The sequence below is a fragment of the Pteronotus mesoamericanus genome, unplaced genomic scaffold (assembly GCF_021234165.1).
Source record: "Pteronotus mesoamericanus isolate MK-2021 breed Mesoamerican mustached bat unplaced genomic scaffold, CSHL_Meso_final contig_20, whole genome shotgun sequence".
Classification (NCBI taxonomy): domain Eukaryota; kingdom Metazoa; phylum Chordata; class Mammalia; order Chiroptera; family Mormoopidae; genus Pteronotus; species Pteronotus mesoamericanus.
The window spans coordinates 85,210,978-85,230,277 of record NW_026555085.1 but is presented as its reverse complement, the minus strand read 5'-3'; positions in this window follow the sequence as shown (position 1 = coordinate 85,230,277).

Sequence of the window (19,300 nt, the reverse complement as noted above, 5' to 3'; positions counted from 1 at the left end):
TATTACCATTTATCTCCCCTTTACCTTCTACTACTCCCCCTACTCCCCCCACACCCTGTTCGCTCTGGTAATCACCATACTCCTTTCTGTGTCTATGAGAGGGGTTTTTTGGGTGGTTATGGGTTTTTTTTGTTAATCCCTTCATCTTTTTTACCAAGCCCCTCGACCCTCACCCCTCTGACACCTGTCAGTCTGTTTTCTGTATCTATGAGTCTGTTTCTATTTTGTTAGTTTACTTTGTTCATTAGATTCCATATAAGTGAAATCATATGGTACTTATCATGTGGTACTTAATCTTTCTCTGACTGGCTCATTTCACTTAGCATAATACTCTCTAGGTCCATCCACGCTATCACAAAGGTAAAATTCCTTTTTTTTTTTTTTTTTACAGCCAAGTAGTGTTCTATCGTGTAAATGTACCACTACTTTTTCATCCACTCCTCTTCTGATAGGCACTTGGGCTGCCCCACACTTTGGTTTGACAGTATCTGCCTGCCACAGAATTGTTGAAACCCTTCTTCTTCCTAGAATCTGGAGTAATGGTGGACTAGTCAGGTTTTAAGGGAGTCCTCGCTCACTCTTGGGGTAGTACAGCAGAGGGTGGGCTTCTGGCAGTGACCGTCTCCTTGTATTTTGCATGCTAGGTGCCTCGCTGGCCATATCCTAGTCTTAACCTTGAGGGGCACACAACACTGCCTGAGAGGTCCGCGGTTTAGGCAATACAGCAATCTGAGCATCTCCCGGGCACATGCAGGAATGTTAGAGCATACTTACCCGTTCAGGTGCTGCATCAGCTCCAGGAAAAATAAAGTGCTAGCTGTTACACCTGAGCCTCACTTCTATAAAGTGAAAGAGTACCCCTCTGACTAAAATGGACCTAAAAATGCCAAAATGTGCCTGTGATTGATCAGCACTTCCAGAGTCAGCCCAGGTTCACCTGTCTGTCTCCTAGAGCAGCTGAGAATGTGTTTCCAGAGCTGTCTAGTTTGGCTCTTTCTCCAGTGCTCGCAGAGATCTGGGCTGGCCACTGAGGAGATTCTCTTAGCTCATTGTCTCCAATTCTGACCTTCTCTCATCACCCCAGGGGCCCTGAGATGCATTCTGTGTGATGACCTGGCAATGACTGTGTCCATTCCTATGATCAGAATACCCAGATGCTGGTTCCCAGCTCTGTCTTCTTTATTGCAGGGGAACAAAATTGTTCCTGGAAGACTTCTAGCCCTTTTGTGCTTGACTTTTGGGTTTTTCATATTTAAACAAAGTTTTTCCTTAGGATTACCAGGCATAGCTCCTCTCTCTGTACTCCCCAAAGCTCCTTCCTTATAATTCTGTTTGCTGCTTTCTCTGCCCTGTATCTACAAGGCCTGGTGTCCACATCTTGCCTTCACCAGACCCTGGACACCGTGAGTCCAGGCACAGTGACTCATTCAGTTCTATTGTCCACAGCCTTTAATCCAGCGCCTGGGACTTGGGATGTGTCCCAAAAAGAATTCTTAAATGAATGAGTAAATAATTGAATTTATAACTATTGAAGGAATTTTTGCTCCTAGTTGGACAGGAACATATTCATCTCCGTGCTCAAGCTGCTCTTTGCTAGCCAAAGAATTGCACTGGGAAGATGCTGTGGTAACTGAGGGATGGCCAGCGGGGGTATGAAAACAGATCCAGGCAGGAGATACTGTCATGAGTCAAGCTTAGGCACTTATTTAGATAATAAAGGGTAATGCCAGAGTTAGTAATAATGTAGGCTAGACAGTTTCAAAAGTACAATATGAAGAAATAATTGTTAATTGAGATCCTGTTGCTTTAGAATGTCAATGAAAATGTTGGCAAATTGTGTTTATGTTGGATAAGATCCTTAGAAGTTTTTACATTGTAAAATTTCTTTATGATTCAGTACAGTGTGTCCATGGAGTTGAGTCAAGAGTATCATGGCGAAATAGATTCCTCAATATACTCCTTAACCATTACCTGGTTGGGTGTTTTTGAATGAGGCATTTAAGGTATAGATGCATTTTTGTTGTAGGAAACAAATAGAGTAGGCTAGGCAATGCCTAAGATTTTTCCAATCTCTAAAATGTTTTAATTTAAACTTTTAAATAGTTTTGAAAAACACTCAATTATTCAGAGTGTCCTTTACTTAAAAAAAGAATCCAAATGTATGTCTCTTCATGAATACAACCTGAATAGTCAAATGTAATTTGTTATATGTGCAATGATTCAGTTGATAATATTAATATTTTAATATTTGTTAAAGAGGGCTCAAGCATGAGTTAACTATTTAATTTCTTAACACAATACCTACATTTTTCTCAGAAAAACTTTTTTTTAGAAACTCCACAGCATGCTGATGTTCTCATCACAATTTGTTGAACAACGTTTTGTTGGGGGCTGATTGGAGATTGCTTCTGCAGCCCTGAGAGTTACCTAAACCTTTAAAACCCTGGTGGGAAACATGATAAGCCTGACTAGGGCATAAATAGGAAAAAGGGAGGGGGAGGGGAAAGTCAACACTGGTATTTGGTTTTTTGGGGTTTTTTTACTAATGGTTCTACCACCACATCCATGGAGTTGGAAGGAAGTGTGGAAAATATAGATGACTTACCTAGATATCATACACAAATTGAAACCCACCAGTTCCCTATCCTTTCTGTCATCCGTTATTTCCCCAGTTCTAATCGCAAGACAGGGTGACCTTACATCAGACACTGAAGAAGGAAGAGAGTCTGGCACTGACTTAACAAAAAGCTTCTGATGAAAATATAACTCCTCTGCTCTATAAAAAAAATGTAAATTTTGTACATACAAAAAAGTATTGTATGGCCTGACTTGAGGATTAAATCTCATTGATACATACTACATTCTTTGGTCCACCAAAGTGTGCTAAAGAAATAAATTTTTCATGGTTTTCTAACCTGGTTTAATAATGAAGAAGATGTTCAAGCTTGACTTTTTCTTGTTTTAAGTTAAAACAGGTTCTGATTTAAAAAAAAATTCTTTTTTCTTTTGTGTTTCTCCTCTTCCATAGCTTAGGATCCTTTCAGAATATCTATCCTCTTAGATTAGGATGGGATGCCCGTGAGAGAGCCTGAGGCAGGGGAAATGAACCTTTTGATGGTTTTACTTACCAGGCACTGTGCTAAGGGCTTTGCCTTTGTGATCCCCATTCCAAGATATTCATACAGATTGAGTTTTCCTTTATTGTAACCATAACCTATTGTTCCTGTATATCTCTAACTAACCATAATCAGTATCCAAGGAATTGTGTAACTGATCCAGTATTTTATTTCAGAGGGAGCCTGAGCTATATGTATATTCTTTGTGGATTAATTAGTCCTGAAATCCCAGAAAGTCCCAAGATGAGTCATCTGCTACATGGTTGCCCTGGTCTATGCATCTGTGATTGAACTGGTGTTACCTGGTTTGTTGATCAGAGTGTAAATGAGGGTGACAGATGTACCAAAAAGGCAATTTGATAAATGATAGCTATTAAAATAAAACAAGGAAAGAACAGCACTAAATTTGTGGTTCAAGCTACTCTGCCATGTTGAGGAGGGACACTATGTTGGCAGTATTAAGCTATAGGCTCAAGATAATTAATTGCTTAACTCTGAAAGTGTCAAGGTTGGCCAGAGTTCTCTGCGAATAATAAAAACTTTACTGCACTATCAGCATTGATTGGAGACAGAAAGGTGAAGAAGTTGAATGAGTGCCCAGGGAGAAATCGGATCAACTTTGTATGTAATTTCCCATCTAACATAGACCATTCCCAAATACACAGCAAAACCCCTCCTTGAGAAAAATTACACATGCTCCTCCATCTCTCCCTGACTCATTTGTATTTTCTATCAACTTCATGACAAGTCTGATCCCTTCATCTTTTATTACAATGTATTTTCCCCTTCATTTCTCTTGCAGAATAAAATATGGGGAATTAGAAAGAAAAGGAATAGTTCAACTTTTCCTTAAGACACCATCCTAAGGAGCTGTCCTAAGGCTGCTTTTTGTAACAGCCAGGAGTTTGTCAACTCCTTGCAAAAAAACAGTGTAAAGTCTGTGGCAGGCTTTCTTCATTTTGTCTTCTTTGTGTATGTGTATCATAATAGAGAGTTGCTGCATGTGAGCTCACAAAGTCACTGGTTTGGGCAAAAGGACACCTATCCTTCTCTTCCTCACACTTCTTCCTGAGTAGCTGAATGAGGAGCACACAATTTACAGTCTGTGAAAGAAAAAAGTTCGTTGGAATAATGACCCCCACACCTTCTTGTCAATTCTGTTGCTCTCCCTAGTTATACATTCCGCTCTAGGTTATCTTTAAGAGCCTTGCTTAGTTACTGCCTTCTTGGGGAGCCCTCTTCAATATGCTCCCCCTACTCTCCCAAACTCAGCCCCCCTCCAGTGAATCATTTTGCCTGTATTATTTCTAGACTTGTGCATATTTCAACACACTGAACCATAGATTTGCATTCTGTTTATGTGTCCATCTCTTCTACTAGTATGTGAACCCCTACAGAAAATAGGTGTTCTTTTGCCTACAGCTCTACACCTACCAGTGAATGGCAAATAGTATTATTTAACTAGCCTGACTGCAATCAATTTGATATAGCTCAAAAGGAGGCCAGGAATTTACTGTCTCTAAGTGCTGGACCTATCTCACTGATATTTTATTTATATCCTGGCTCAATAAGTTTCCCTCTAAGCCAGTTCTGGTCTGTTGTGAAATGTCCTTCCCATGAGCCACTTCCCCTTTCATCCTATTGGCACATTTATACACATTGTCCAGGCAGAGTGTTTCTCTGTGGATTCTAGGCAGTGATGAGAAAAGAGAAGGGCCATATTGCATTAATTCTATAACACAGATTTTTTTTTCACCATTTGAATTGAAATTAGGGAGTATTTGGCAATGAATAGCATCTTATAATTATGATTGGCAGCATTTTGTCTTGTTTTGTTTTTTCTGAATAGTGCCTAAAATAATGCATCTTTCAATGATGGAATTTTAGATTTGTTGAAATATGGTACTCATTAAAAAAGTTCTACCAGGGCTCAGTCCTACTAGGTTATATAGTGAATTCTGGATATGTTCCACGTGTCACATTAAAAACAAAACAAAAACAAACCTTTCCAGAATAGAGTGAGAGGGTCAGACTTAAAGGATCAGAGGTCAGGGTTCATTGGAATGGTCATTGTTATATCTCTGGCATCTGAGCTACTAGATGTCTGGCATGAATAGATATTTAATACATAAAAATAATTGATAACAGCTTTTGAGTCTTTATTGTGTGTCATATGGTTTAAGTACTTTTTGTATATGAGCTCCTTGAATTCTCAGGGCATCACTTTGAGTGGGATCCCATTTTTCAGTTGCATACAGTGAGGATAAAGGTAGAGAGATGGGTAATGTTCTTTCCATAAGAAGGACATAGTTGTGACTGGAGCCAAGTCGATTTGACTTTAAAGCCCATGCTTTTGTGCTCTGTGCAATGCTTTCTCCCCAGTGAATATTGATTTTTAATAAGTGGTATTTTATTGACCTTGATAGTAGTTTGTTTGGACAGAGTTGTCAGTTCTCAACTTTCTTTCCAATTGTCCATTTTCCTAACCCTTTTTACTGGGGCCATAGTCACCCATGTCACTTAATAACCATCTCAGACTTAATAGTAGATTAATATTGCTAATTTATAATAAAGAATCTATAAAAAGAGAAAAATTACTTAATGATCATCAACAATACCCTGTCAGAAAGAGAAATCTTCTAAGAACCATTTGATTATGGTGGTATTATGTTTCACAAATGAAATATTGTGGAGGTAAAATAAAATTTTTGAAAGTAGAAAAAAAATACAATCTCCATTTTGTGGGATTGTCACCCTTCAGGTCATTGTAAGAAAATTAGGTTTAATAAGCTTGCCTGACCTCTTCTATTAAGGTTGAGACCTGTTTTTTCCAATGCTAAGAATCCCAAGCATGATCTTAAGAAATTGTTGAGGAAATTCACTTCAGTTACAAAAGATTCTTTAAGACTGGTCACCTTTTTCTCATTCTATTCATTGCAGAGATCACAACCTGAATGGGGAAGGGGGTTGGTGCCAATACCATGCTGGACCATGGAAGAAGCACAGGCCTAGGCCAAACTTTAATGTGCATGGCAGTCCCCTGGAGGCCTTGTTCAATTCCATATTGCTGCAGCGACCCTCACTGTTTCTGATTTATTGGGTCTGTGGTGGGCCTTGAAGATTTGCATGTAAAACAAATTACCAGATGCTGCTGATGTTGCAGAGTGTGGTCCAGGTGCCACACTCTGAGAACCACTGGCCTACACACTAGAAGACCTGAGTTTGAACCCAGGAGTCCTCAGTTGTGATTTCGGGCGTTTAGTTTCTTCAGTCTTGGTTCCTTACCCATAAGCTGAACTATAAAAAGAAAAGAAATTGATATATTTTTCAATTATTTTTAAATCTATTATTTTTATTATTACTAGTAATATTGTGAAAGAAGCTGTTATCCCAGAGAGGAGTTAACTGAACTTTTGAGTTATACAAGGCCTGGGGAAACAGCAGAGAACGTGAATGGAAAGAGCATGGTTCTGTTGTCCTCTAAACTTGTATATGTATTTTCAAATCCCAGCTTCATGGAACTTGAGTCTGTTTCCTACCTGCAAAAAAATCAGAATGGGGAGATCTATCCTGAAGGCTTATTGTGAAAGCTATTCAGGATAGTGCACTTTAAAAACTAGCACAGTGCCTGGCACAAAATGGGCACTCAAATAATAACTCTTAATATACATTTCAGCTTTGGTAATTTAGCCATATCCCAAGAGGCAGCCAGCTCCCTGAACCAGAAAGACCATATTCCAACAGTGTGGCTTTGAATGAGCAACTGGACTCGCTGGCCTTCATGGTTACTTCCCAATAAGATTCTGATATCAGTGCAAAACAGATGCAGCTAGTCAGTTGCCAGCAACCAGGACTGTTTTCTTCATTCTTCCCTTATACCGACAGCTCTACCACTCATTAAGCAACACTTTCTGGAATTCCCTAGCAGGCAGAGCACTAACAATGGAAAAGTTGAAATTACATGAAGATCAGTGCACAGAGCTCTTCATTTGCCCCCTGGATTGTATGACAACTGAATCAAGTCTAAACCCGAGAATGCATGACAGTGCAATGAGTTCTTCACTAGCAAACACCAGATAAGCTTCAGCAATCTGCTCTGAGTGGTGGAAGTTCCAAGCTTGCAAAACCCTGTAGTTAATAGAAACAACAACTGGAGCACAATTGCTGACCAAGTTGTGGAACCTGATACCATGTCATGAGGCTGGAATGCGGCTCATGGTGCCATGTTGGACAGACTTTCCTCTTACACCTCATGCTGATTAGAAATTATTCACCCAGCTGTGTGCCTTTTTTTACATTATATGGACCTACACTCTGCCCATTCAGGTTGACATCACTGTTGATGCAGATGGGCAGGATGTCCTTGAACATACAAACCTGTTTGAGTGATAACAAGTGGTTGACTCAACAAAAATGGGAAAGAATTTGCTAAGCTTCTGTATTTCTCTTCCTTACTGGGTTTAAGTAGACTGGCTCATAAGACAGGTGAGAAAGGGAAAAAGAAAGACATTTCAATTTGATCTGATAGCATTCTTTTCTTGACATTCCTTTTTTTTTCTTGACATTCCTTGCCAACAAATATGGAAAATTTCTTTACATGAATGTCTAATATTTCATTATTTTCCAAATTTCAAATTAAGAGGGAGGTGTCTTTGAATTGTTTTTCTGGTGGAAATAACTATCCTATAATTGCGATTTAATGCACTATATGTTTTTTAGACAATTTTTTCCCTGACTTACGGTAATCTTCCACTATTTTTGCCTTCCACCCTGCTCCCAGATCCCAGTTACCTCTGATTCTGAGTACTTTTTCTCACTTTCCCAACAGTTGCAGCCTCCAGCGTACTTACTTCTTCCATGTGATTCACTCTCAGCTTCCATGGTGACTTTCAGATTCATAATCCTCTCCTCTCCTCCATGCAGATGAGCTCTGTTTTCATACTGTCTCAGCCACTCCCCAGCAAGGACACATCTTGAACTTGGACATAACTCAGATCTGCTCCCATTCCTAAATGGCAAATCCTGAAATACCCATCTTTTCTCTCTCTCCCTCTGTTTTCCTTTCATCTTTATTGGAACCCTAGCCACCAACTCCATCACCTAAATTGGGTTTCATTTCTTCCACAGCAGTCTGAACTCATCGGTCAACCATTTCAATACAGTATCACCTACAATGCACTCTTACCTCTTAAATGCACCTTCCCTTTCCATTCTCACTGGCTCTCTTGAGAACACTTCCAAGGATCTCCTACCTGGTCTCCCTATCCTCCAATCTGCTAGTTACTCTTTCTATAATGATCATCTTGATTTTAAAGCTCCATGAGAATTTGTGTGACTCTTATCCCTCAAGCACCTTCTACTTTTTCTTCCAAGTCCTGCTCATGTTCTTTCTCATCTCAACCTGAAAAACACCATCTGTTGTTTTGTTTTTTAAGTCCATTTCAAATAACACCTCCAGATTCCTCCAACTTGATCCCTTCTTGGTGTTACAGTTCTATGCTAGTTTTAAAGGTTTGCTTGTATGTAATCTCTGCAATGTGATCCAGTGTAAGGTACATGAGCTTTGGATTTAGAGAGAGAGCTGGGTTAAGATTATACATTTTTACTAGTATTTACCAGCTGTATGATTTGGGCAAATCACTCCATTTTGCTAAGATCAAGTTTCCTCCTCCATTTAAAAAAAAAAAAAAGTTGTAATACCATCTACCTCAGGGATTGTTATAAAGATTCAGTGAGATAAAATGACTGCCATATAATAGCCACTCAAGAAATATTACTTCTTCCCTTCTTCCTCATTCTCGTGTCCTTGAAGTGGAAGACTATGTCCTGCTCATTTTGTATTACTTAAAACGTCAACATTGTTTGGCCCTTAGTAGACCATCAATAAATGGTCTACTGAATTCATATGTCCATACCGTATGTCTTTTTTTCCCAACTGAAATTTGGTGTTCCAGAGATAATGCATTTTTTGTTTATAGTATATGTTCTATTTAATTTTGCTAATTTTAAAGCAGAATATTTTTAATATGTTGAGCAAACATATAACTGATTACCCTAGTAACAACAATTCTGTCTTCCTCATTGAGAAATGCTTATGGCTATATGCTCTAGGTCTAGCCTAGAGTTAAGAAGACAATTATTTCTATATGTGTGAGAAAAAAAGAAGTCAGTTATCACCACAATATCTGAGAAGCTTCCCTTTCATCTTACTGACTCACTATGATCAAATGTGGCTGTGACCAATCATGGCCTCTCCCAGATGCAGGGCTAATATGAAATGAGCTGGGAGCACTGATTCACATCCTTGTAGAAAGAGGGCCCCTGTTACAAAATCTTAATGGTACTACAGGATTCCCAGAAAAATAAATGCTTCTTCTTTTTCTTTTTTTAAGTAAAAAATGAACTTCCTTTATCTTGAATAGAAATTATTTGTCTCCTAACCTCTCACTGTACCCAAAATAAATGCTTCTTAGAGGAAAATCAAGGCTTCAAACTAGATATTTGTTAAAAGTATCATGATTATTAGAAAAACGATTATTGTACTCGGAGTGGGAAAGGCCTTTACTCATATCTCAGCTTCAGCGTATGTTAGCTGTGGAATCTCATGCTATTTAGACCTCGTTCATCTTTAAAAGATGATGGCAATACCTACATCACAAGTTGTAGTGAGGACTGATAACATACACATGGAAGCACCCAGTAGACTGCAGGACCTTTATAGAGAGAACAATTAACAAATGTTGAAATGTCAAAGAGCATAGAGAAATTTCTCGTGGAGGAAAGACCTAGCTCACTTTACAGGCATACAATATAGTAGACATTGTGCTGCAGTCAACAAACTGGGTACATAAGGGATGGTTTTTATGTGTCAACTTGAGTAAGCTTTCATGCCAAGATGTTAAATCAGGCACCGGTCTAATATTGCTGCAAAAACATTTTTTTTAGATATATTAACATTTAAATCAGTAGAATTTGAGTAGAGCAGATTTCACTTTAAAACATGGATGGGCCTCCTCTAATCAGTTGAAGGCCATAAGAGAAAAACAATCTGAGGTCTTGTGAGAATGGGGGAAGTCCATCTTCAGTCTAGAATTACAATATCAGTTCTTCATTAGGTTTCCAGCCTGCTTGAATATCAGGGACTATATCCAACTCACCTCTCTATCTTTGGTACTTAGCACAGTGCCAGTTCCATAGTACATATGCATATTGAACAGAATAAGAAGAGTAGCTTGTATTCATTCATATACTATCTTGTAAGAAAACAAAAACAAAAACAAACAAAAAAACAGTGCTTGCACATGCTTTTCAATTACTTTATTCCTCCACCTAGTTATTCAATCGTCACACATTTTGGGGGGAGCCTATTTCATATTTCCATTCTTGAGAATGATGATGCAGAGAGGAAAAAAGCCCCCTCTCTAGAAGCCAGCTAGTAGTGGCTGGGAGTGGATGGGACTGATGTACAAACAAGGTAAAATTGGGCTCTGAGAACCAGTGTATTCAGGGGAGAGAGAATGAGAGTCTGACGTAAGGCAGAGGCAGCCGTGAGAGAGAGAGAGAAAGGGATGGATTCAGAAGGTTTAGGAGGTGGAAATAGTGGAAGGTGGGAAACGGGGGCGGGAGGCAGGCATCTCCTATGACTCCCTGCTTTCTGGCTGAGGTGTCTGGGAATACGGGGGAGGAGAGAATTTCTTGTCATCTTATCTGATCCTAACATTCTTCAGCATCATACAGTACAACACTCTCATTTTAGGGACGCAGGCATTGAGGCTGAGAGAGAGGAGATTTATTGCCCCCAAACTTTATAAATCAGACGTTGGCAGGATGAGTATTACAACTCGAAACCCACGCTCTTTTGACTACGATGTCCCCTTCCCAGCCCCCCACTACGCTACCTTTCAAGCACCTTGGCCAATGAGGAGAGATGATGGGGATCCACAGAGCCTGTTACTTCTTTGTGGTGCAGTTTCCCACTCACGAGCAGTCAGATGGGTAGCCAGCCTGCCGCACACACTCTGAATGCACAGCTGCACTTCGTAAGTGACCCAGGAGTCACTTCTTTCCCTTTCCCAGTAATGACAAAGAGACTCACAGATCTGCTGTGCTGTCCGTTGCCTGTCCTGGATGGGAAAGGGAGGGACATGTGTTTGGAGTGAGGGAGGGAGAATGTTAATTGGTGAAAATGAAAGTACATTTAGGTAACCTTAATTTTTCCTCTGAAGCGCCTCCGTCTTGCATTGGAATTAGTGTTTCCTTTCCAGTAAATGACAGCCCTTGACTTGCAGTTACCACCAGCCAGCCCACCCCTCCTCCTTCCTGCCCTCTCTGCTGGCCACAGCTGCTAACCCAAAAGTCATGAATTGGAAGCATTTAAGCAACCCGAGCCCTCTTCCTAACCTGGCAGGTATCCAGCAGCTGGTAAAGAGAGAGTTGTTCTCTCTCTCTCACTGAGATAGACCTGGAATCTTGAACCTAAACCCCCCTCGAACCTCCCACCTCATTTTCCAAGTCCTCTTTGCCTTCCCTTCAGTTCTTTTTTGCCCTGACTCTCTTAACATAGCCCCTAATTCCAGGTGACTCCAAGACTGCCAGCCTCTGTTCAAGGGTGTCCATTCACGTAGCTGGACCATTGCCTTTGTCTCGGTTTCTGAATTCTTCTCTAAAGCCTCCAATGATGCTTATTATTCTAGCATTTCTCCTCACTGCCTGCCCTACAGGGCTTCCTGAAGTTAACCACTTAGCATCATGGTTACCAGATAATCCAAGTGGAATTTATAACTCTGCACAACACAGAACAAGTGTTCAACAAATGTTGGTTCTTTTTATTACCGCCTCTGCGCCTTGTCCATCCTGAAATGCCTGGAGATTTGCCTCACCCACCCTTTGAGACATCTTTGAGTTGTGGATGTGGGCAGCCTCCGCCATTGCAGAGTGAGAGTTGTGTGTGAGGGGCTGAACCTGCGATCAGGTGGACCCTTACCCAGCAGCGGACTTATTCCAATGAGAAGATAGTTATAAGAGCAGGGCTCAGCCCCCTGCCCTATCTGAGCCATGTTCAGCTGTAATTTGATGATCATGACTTCCTGAATATCAAGGGATGCCTAGCCAGCTGGATACTATTTTTATATAAAATCACTGCAGAGTTGGTGACCATTAGAACTACTACTTTCATGGAGACTGGCTCAGCTTTGCTAACTTAGCAAATTCAGAGCACTTCCAGTCATTCATTTAGTTGATAAAGTTGGTGATCTCCAACTGTGCACCATTATTTTGGGTCCAAATCATAGTTTAGTCACCATTGGTGGTTTCCTGAGAATTGTCATCCTGAGAATTCAGGAAGGGCACAGGAAATGTCAGCAATCACCTCTTCATCGTCAGATTACTTTTTCTGAACTAACATTACTGGCCAGAAGATAGTCTGGAGAGGTCAAAACTGTCTCTTCACCCACATTCTTTTGCAATTCCTTTTGCAATTTCAAACCAATGACATGATTGACCTTCAGTATCCTGCTGCTTAATCCCTTGCTTAGTTCCCAAGCTTTCAGCTGTTCATTTCACCCCAGGTTCCCAGTTTGGACAACTGATAGTGACCACCATGCACACGAGATTCCCGGTGTGGTCCCTGGAGGAAGGTCAAGGCGACACCTAACAGCTTATGCTGAGCCCCAGTCAGTTCACCTCTAGAGCTCTGCTTGCCCTTGAGTGTTTGTTTGCCATCTGCTGGGCTATGTGTCCCAGGAGGTCTCAGTCTGTGGCTGCCATTGATCTGTACTGCCTCCAGCACTAACTCAGGGCCTGGCACACAAAAATCACAGAATAAATATTTATCAAGTAAATACCTCAAGATTGGTCACTGGCTGTGTCATGGAGTTCTTTGTTCTTTTCAAAACCCAAAGATTCTGAAAGGTCATGAATGAGAAGATGAAAACAGAACCAAAGCAGGTTACACTGAGGCACCACATCATCATCTGTGGTCCCTGTACACCTGTAGCCATGTTCTATCCTGATCTCAGGTCCTCTGTAGAGAAAGCATCTTTCTCTCTTCTCTGAAAACTGGAGAACCCTGTGCAGTTATGAGGAAGATCTGAAAAAAAATTAAAAAAGGCAGAGGGAGGAGGGAATTCAGAAGGAAAAGTCTAAACATCCGCTTCCCAATGGAAATAATGATCATCATCATCATAAAACTAAATTATATTAATCATTTTCTATGTGTTGGGCACTATACATTTATTACTTAATTAATCTTCACAACAAACCTATTATTATCATGCCCATTTGTGGAGGCAAAAACAAGAACTTAGAAGAATTTCATTAACTTGCTGAGGCTGGTAGGTAGAGAAGCTGAATTCCACCCCAGGCCTTACTGAATTCAGAGCTTAGCTAACAGCTGCATAATTCTGTTCTTTGTGCTTTGCTGGCTTGATTGTTTAACAGCAAGTTCCCAGTCTTTCTTACCATAGCACCTGGCCCAAGGTCACACATGCCAAGTGGAAACAATAAATAAATGTTGATTGGAAAGTAGAGACAGTCTAAAGGCACTGGGCCAGGGTTACTGTACTGGAAAACAGAGCGTGCATGAAGAGGAAGTTGTAAAGGGGACTGAGGGAAAGCAGAGTAGCCGAAGGGGTCTTCCAGCCTACAAAACACAGACTGTATCCTTAGAGACCTTTGAAATTCACAGCATCAAGTTCAAAGAGGAAAGTGGCTACATAATAAGAAATAATTAACTCTTAGGGAACAGTTAGAAGGATCCTGAAAGTCTTTTGCTCTGACTTGTTCTTTTTCCAATAACTTAAAAAAAATAGGTTGGAGTAAAACTTTACAATGGTGCCCGAATGTATTATGGTCTCCAAAAATAAAGTAAACACAAGGCACAATTACTGCAGGTTTGTGTAGTTCATGTACCTCAATTTTCAGGCCGTATCTGTCTTACTTCTTAGAGAGCCAGCTCCTATTGGGCAGGGCTGCCAAATTAACTCCCAGAGAAATGGTCTCTTGCCTTTACTTCTCTACCAGCCTATTTAACTTTTGTGCAGTGTACCTAGATCCTTCTCAGCATGCTACCACATCTTTTTTCCTGACGGTTAAGGAGAACTGAAGAAAGTGAAGGCTTAGATAAGAAAATGAGTAAGCATTTTTTAGAACAGAACTACTAAGCTCACTTCCAATGCAGACTATAGTCAGCTCCTTTCTAGATACATTTAAATCCCCAGTGCCTAGAACTGTGTCCTGTCATTGATTTATATTTACTATATAGTTATGACTTGAATGTGTGTATAAATGAATATCCACTAAATATTTCTTTAGAGGATAGTATGTGTAATATTGTGGTGATAGAATCATCCCCATTGATCAGAGTAAGAGGACTTGGTTTAAATCCTAACTAACATGTGTGGTTGGATTAGATAATAAAGAACCTGATGATCATTCTTACAAATATTGGGTTGGCCAAAAAATCTGTATGGTTTTTTCCTTAAAATAAAAGACACATTTTTTTATTTTCACCAATAACTATTGATTGGGATATTTTGTGTATGTCAGCTATCTCCCTCATGGTATAACATTGATTGTTCCAATTAATGTCTCTATTTGGTCAATATCAACTTCAACTGGTCTACCTGACAGTGGAGCATCGTCCAATGAGAAATCTCCAGCATGAAATGTTACAAGCCACTTTTGATATGTTCTATCAGTCACAGCACATTTTCTATACACTGTACAAATCTTTTTTTTTTTTTGCATTTCAATTGTGTTTTTTCCTTTCTTCAAATATCACAGAATAAATAATGTTGCATAGTTTCTTCCATCTTAAATGTTAAAATAGCTACACAAAAATTCACCAGTTTTGATAAGTTTTTTAAAATGCATATTAATATGACAACTGTTACAATACAATCTCGTAAAGTTGTTTCAAATGAAGTTGAGGACAACTCTAGCACTACTAGAGCCATCATACAGAAAAAAACAAGTTAACTTTTTGGCCAGCCCAATAATTAAATGGGTTCAAGGGCTGAGTGTGATGACTCATTGGATTTTTTTTTAATTCAATCAAAAACTTCTTGATAAAACGTGTTTTAGGTAGCATTTAGTGAATGGGAGATGAATTCATTGTCTTCCAAGTATACGTGAATAACCTCACAGAACTTCAGACTGACTAGATCCTAAACCATCATTATTGTCCAAAGAAGTCCTTTCTCCCATTAAAGCTCTATTCCCTAATCACTAGGCTTTAAACACAGCTGTCAGAGACAGTCAGTGTTTGCTTAAATTCACTGTTCCCAAGGCCTCCTGATTTTTTCCCCACCCTGTCTCTTGCCACTCGTTCCTTCCTTTCTATTCCTAGCCCATTGGTTTTCAGCTGGTGTGCCACTGTAGCCCACTACTGAGTCAGGCCCTTGTCTTTCAGCCTCTAATGTTTCACTGGTGGTTCAACCTGTCTTCTTGCCTAAATTTCTCTTTCCACTGACTATAATGGACTGAATAACAATTGTGTCCCGTAAATTCTTATGTTGAAGCCCTAACAGCCCAATAAGACCGTATTTAAGGATGGGAAGTTTAGGGAGGTAATTCAGGTTAAGTGAAGTCATAAGGGTGAGGCCCTAATCCAATAAGGAAAGGAAGAGACACCAGAGTCTTCATCTCTCTCTCTTTCTTTCTTTCTCTTTCTATCTCTTTCTCTCGCCATGCACAGAGAAGTGGCCATGTGGGGACTCCATGGACTCAGGAAAAGAGTACTTGCCAGAAACTGAATTTTCCTGCACCTTTGTCTTGGACTTCTATCTTCCAGAACTGTGAGGTAATGTTTAGGTTGTTTAAGCCACCTACTCTACGGTATTTTGGTAGCCTCAGAAGACTAATGCAACAGGTCATTCTGCACAGTGTTATCAGAATTATACCTGTCGATAACTACCAGATCCCATGCTTTAAAAACCTACAAGGTACCCCACTGATTTGTGAGCCCACACTCTTTGGCTTGGAACCTGAGGTCATCCTCCAGTTCACTGCCATTACAACCTGTTCAGCTGTAGGCCTTTGCCATGTTTCAGGCAAACATTCTGCTTCATTGATCTCACTGTCCTCAAAAGACACTTGACATTTTCTGAAGCCACAATGAAGTGTGATGCCTTTGGAGAGCTGCCAATAGTGTGGCGTGGCTAGAAGATGAGTTGTTAGGGGGCGGCAGGATGTGAGGGATAGGAGCCATGTTGCAGTCATATCGCCTTCTTTGCGTGTCAACAGAGTCTTCATTGAGTTAGGGAGAGGTGATGGGCCCAAGTCCAGAGTGAATAATAATGTCTAAGCTGGGAGTAAGCAAACTTGTTTCGTAAACAAGTATATGAAGGTAAATATTTTAGGCTCGATGGGTTTTGTGGTCTCTGTCACAACTCTGCTGTTCTATCATGAAAGCAGACACAGGCGACATAAACAAATGAGCATGACTGTGTTCCAATAAAATGTTACTGACAATGACAGGCGGTGGGCTAGATTTGGCCCATGGGCCATGATTTGCCAATTCCTGATGTGCTAATCCCAGAGCACTGACATTGTTGACCTGAGCAAAATCTGGAACTACTTTCATATTTCTTAGTACATGGAGAAGGGAAAATTCCACTTTTTAAAGGTCTTGCTATTTAAATTATGGGCCTTAGACCAACAGAATCAGCATCATGTGGGAGCTTGTTAGAAATGCAGAATCTCTGGCCCCACCCCAGGCCTCCTGAACAGAGTGTGCATTTTCATAAGGAGCCCTGGTCCTTGAAAAGTACATTAGAGCTTGAGAAATACTAACTGATGCCACTGTTGATTGCATGTTCTATTACTTGCACCTGAAAGCATCCTTAACATATACTGACAGGTAGGGACCAAATCATGAATGTCCTATGGGGTTTGCTTTTTGTCTCAAAGGGCATTACATTTTTTAGCTGGGAATGAAATGGTTTTTTGGCATATGTCTTCTCTCTCTCATGGAACAATAAGCTCCTAAAAATCAAAGTGTATTTCAAAGAAATACCTCTGTAATTCATTTTGCTTTGAAAGTTCAGCCAGGCAGACCCTCCACCACTTGCATGGCGTCAGGTGGAGTACAAAAGTAGCTTGTTCTGTTAGACCTCCTCTCCTGCCTGTGACCAACTGCCCCAGGCTCCAGGAGGGTTGCCTACTTCTGGCATATTTGGGGGTTAAAAAGTGGCTGCTGGACTGTAACTTCAGCATTACGCTATGGCAGCAGAAGCTGGAAAGCTTTAATTTTAGTTACATTCAATGCTGCCACCACCCAGCTTGATTCCTTTATTTTCTGAATGTATATTCACCTTGCACATAAGCTACTTTGGTGGGAGCAAGCAATTTTAGGATTTTTGCATTCCTTCCACAAGGCTCACAAAATGCTTTGCATGTGGTGGATCCCAAATAAATGTTAAATTAATTTTTAAAATATGAGCTATCATTTATTACTTTTCCAAGTTCCTGAAATGATATGTAAATGGGATAAGCATCTTGAATGTGGGCAGCACCAACAACGAAGTTAAAAACAACAGAATCAAAGAATCAAATATCATCAACTCCTCTGCAAAATAGGTCTGTTTATATTCTTTGTCTTTAGGTTCTAATACAACCCAGGAATACTTTTATAAAGATTTAGGTGCAAACATTTGCTCTTAGGGCCGCCCCATTGATCAAGTCACCACACACTCCCACGTTTCATTCATGAGCTAAAACCCAGATGAACACCACCTCCGGCCCAGGTACCCAGAGTGAGTGCGTTTACACTTACACTCAAGCAGCACATCATAGGAAGCCCTTTATCCATAGTACCCCATTTAATCCACGCAAGACCCTAAGAATGGGTAAATTACAATATTACCCTCATATTATTGATGAGGAACCGAGGCACAGAGTATAGATGTACCTCGCTAGAAATTTCGTGGTGGTAGAAGAGAAATTATGAGAGACTTCAAACCCAGACAGTCTGGGTGCTGAGTCTACGCTCTGAGCCATTAAGCAGTGTCTCTATACACAAAGCTGGATTGTATCGAAGGACCCCCTCTCATTGACCCATCTTCCTTTCACCTGCAGGCATCTTCAGCTAGGATTTTCACGTGACAAACAATGTAGTAAGCACACCTACGTTGAAAATAAAGTCTTAGAAGCCCCTTATTCTATGGTCGAGTTCGGTGAATGATAATCTCTGTATTTAAAGCCTTTTCCTAGTAGAAGCTAATGATTTCACCTATCTTTATTACTACTGAAAATATCTTTAAAGTTAAATTAGGAGGGATTACATTTTCTTTTTCTTCACAGTGAGGTATACTAGGAAGTTTTTCTCCATCATTCCAGTGTCTACAAGAAAGACTGGTGAAGGACTACCTGTAATAATGATCTTATTAATTTACCTAAATTCCAGAGGTGTTATTGCAAAGCCTGTGGCCACATCTAAACATGAGATGTGAAGCATGGACCAGTACCACAGTGACTGGAGCACGGCCAGCCAGGCCGAGTCACTGAGCCCTAGAGGGGTCATCTCTCTTGTACTATTTTGATCATCTGTCCCAGTTCATTTAAGAATTCAACTCTATTTTTCCTCCTGATTATAAATTCTGGCTCAGCCCTTTTCTGAACCAATGAGGCTTCTGAAAAGCCACAGATTATCCCTAACAAAGGCTCTTTCTTCTCCAAAAAATGATGGCCATGACTTTGTGCTGAGCAAGGTGACACCTGAGGACTGACTTGTGTGTGCCTTTGTAATTGTTCTGAGAGATTTTTTTCCCCTTCTTCTAAAGTCAGGAAGCATTGACTATTTTAAATGTTAAAATAGTTTGTAAAGAAAAACTCTTGGCCCTACGTACAGTTTCTTCCGGCAGAATTTACAGTTTTTAGAAAAGAGATTACTGTCTTTATGAGTTGGTCTGTTAGCCTGATATTTGGTGTGTGAGTTCTTTCTGTGAGGGAATGAAGTCCTTTTAAATATCATATACATATATCAGTTGGTTGTATGATGTCTTCCACTCCTGATGTCTTTTTTGGCCTCCTCTTCATCTTTTCCTTGTCATAGGTCATTTCTTCTAGGAACACCCTCTTCCATCACCCAGAAGTTCAAGATAGGAACCCAGAATTATCCTTCTCTAAATGCAATGAATAACTCAGCCTTGCAGATTTTACCTTCAAAATAAATCTCTAATCTAATT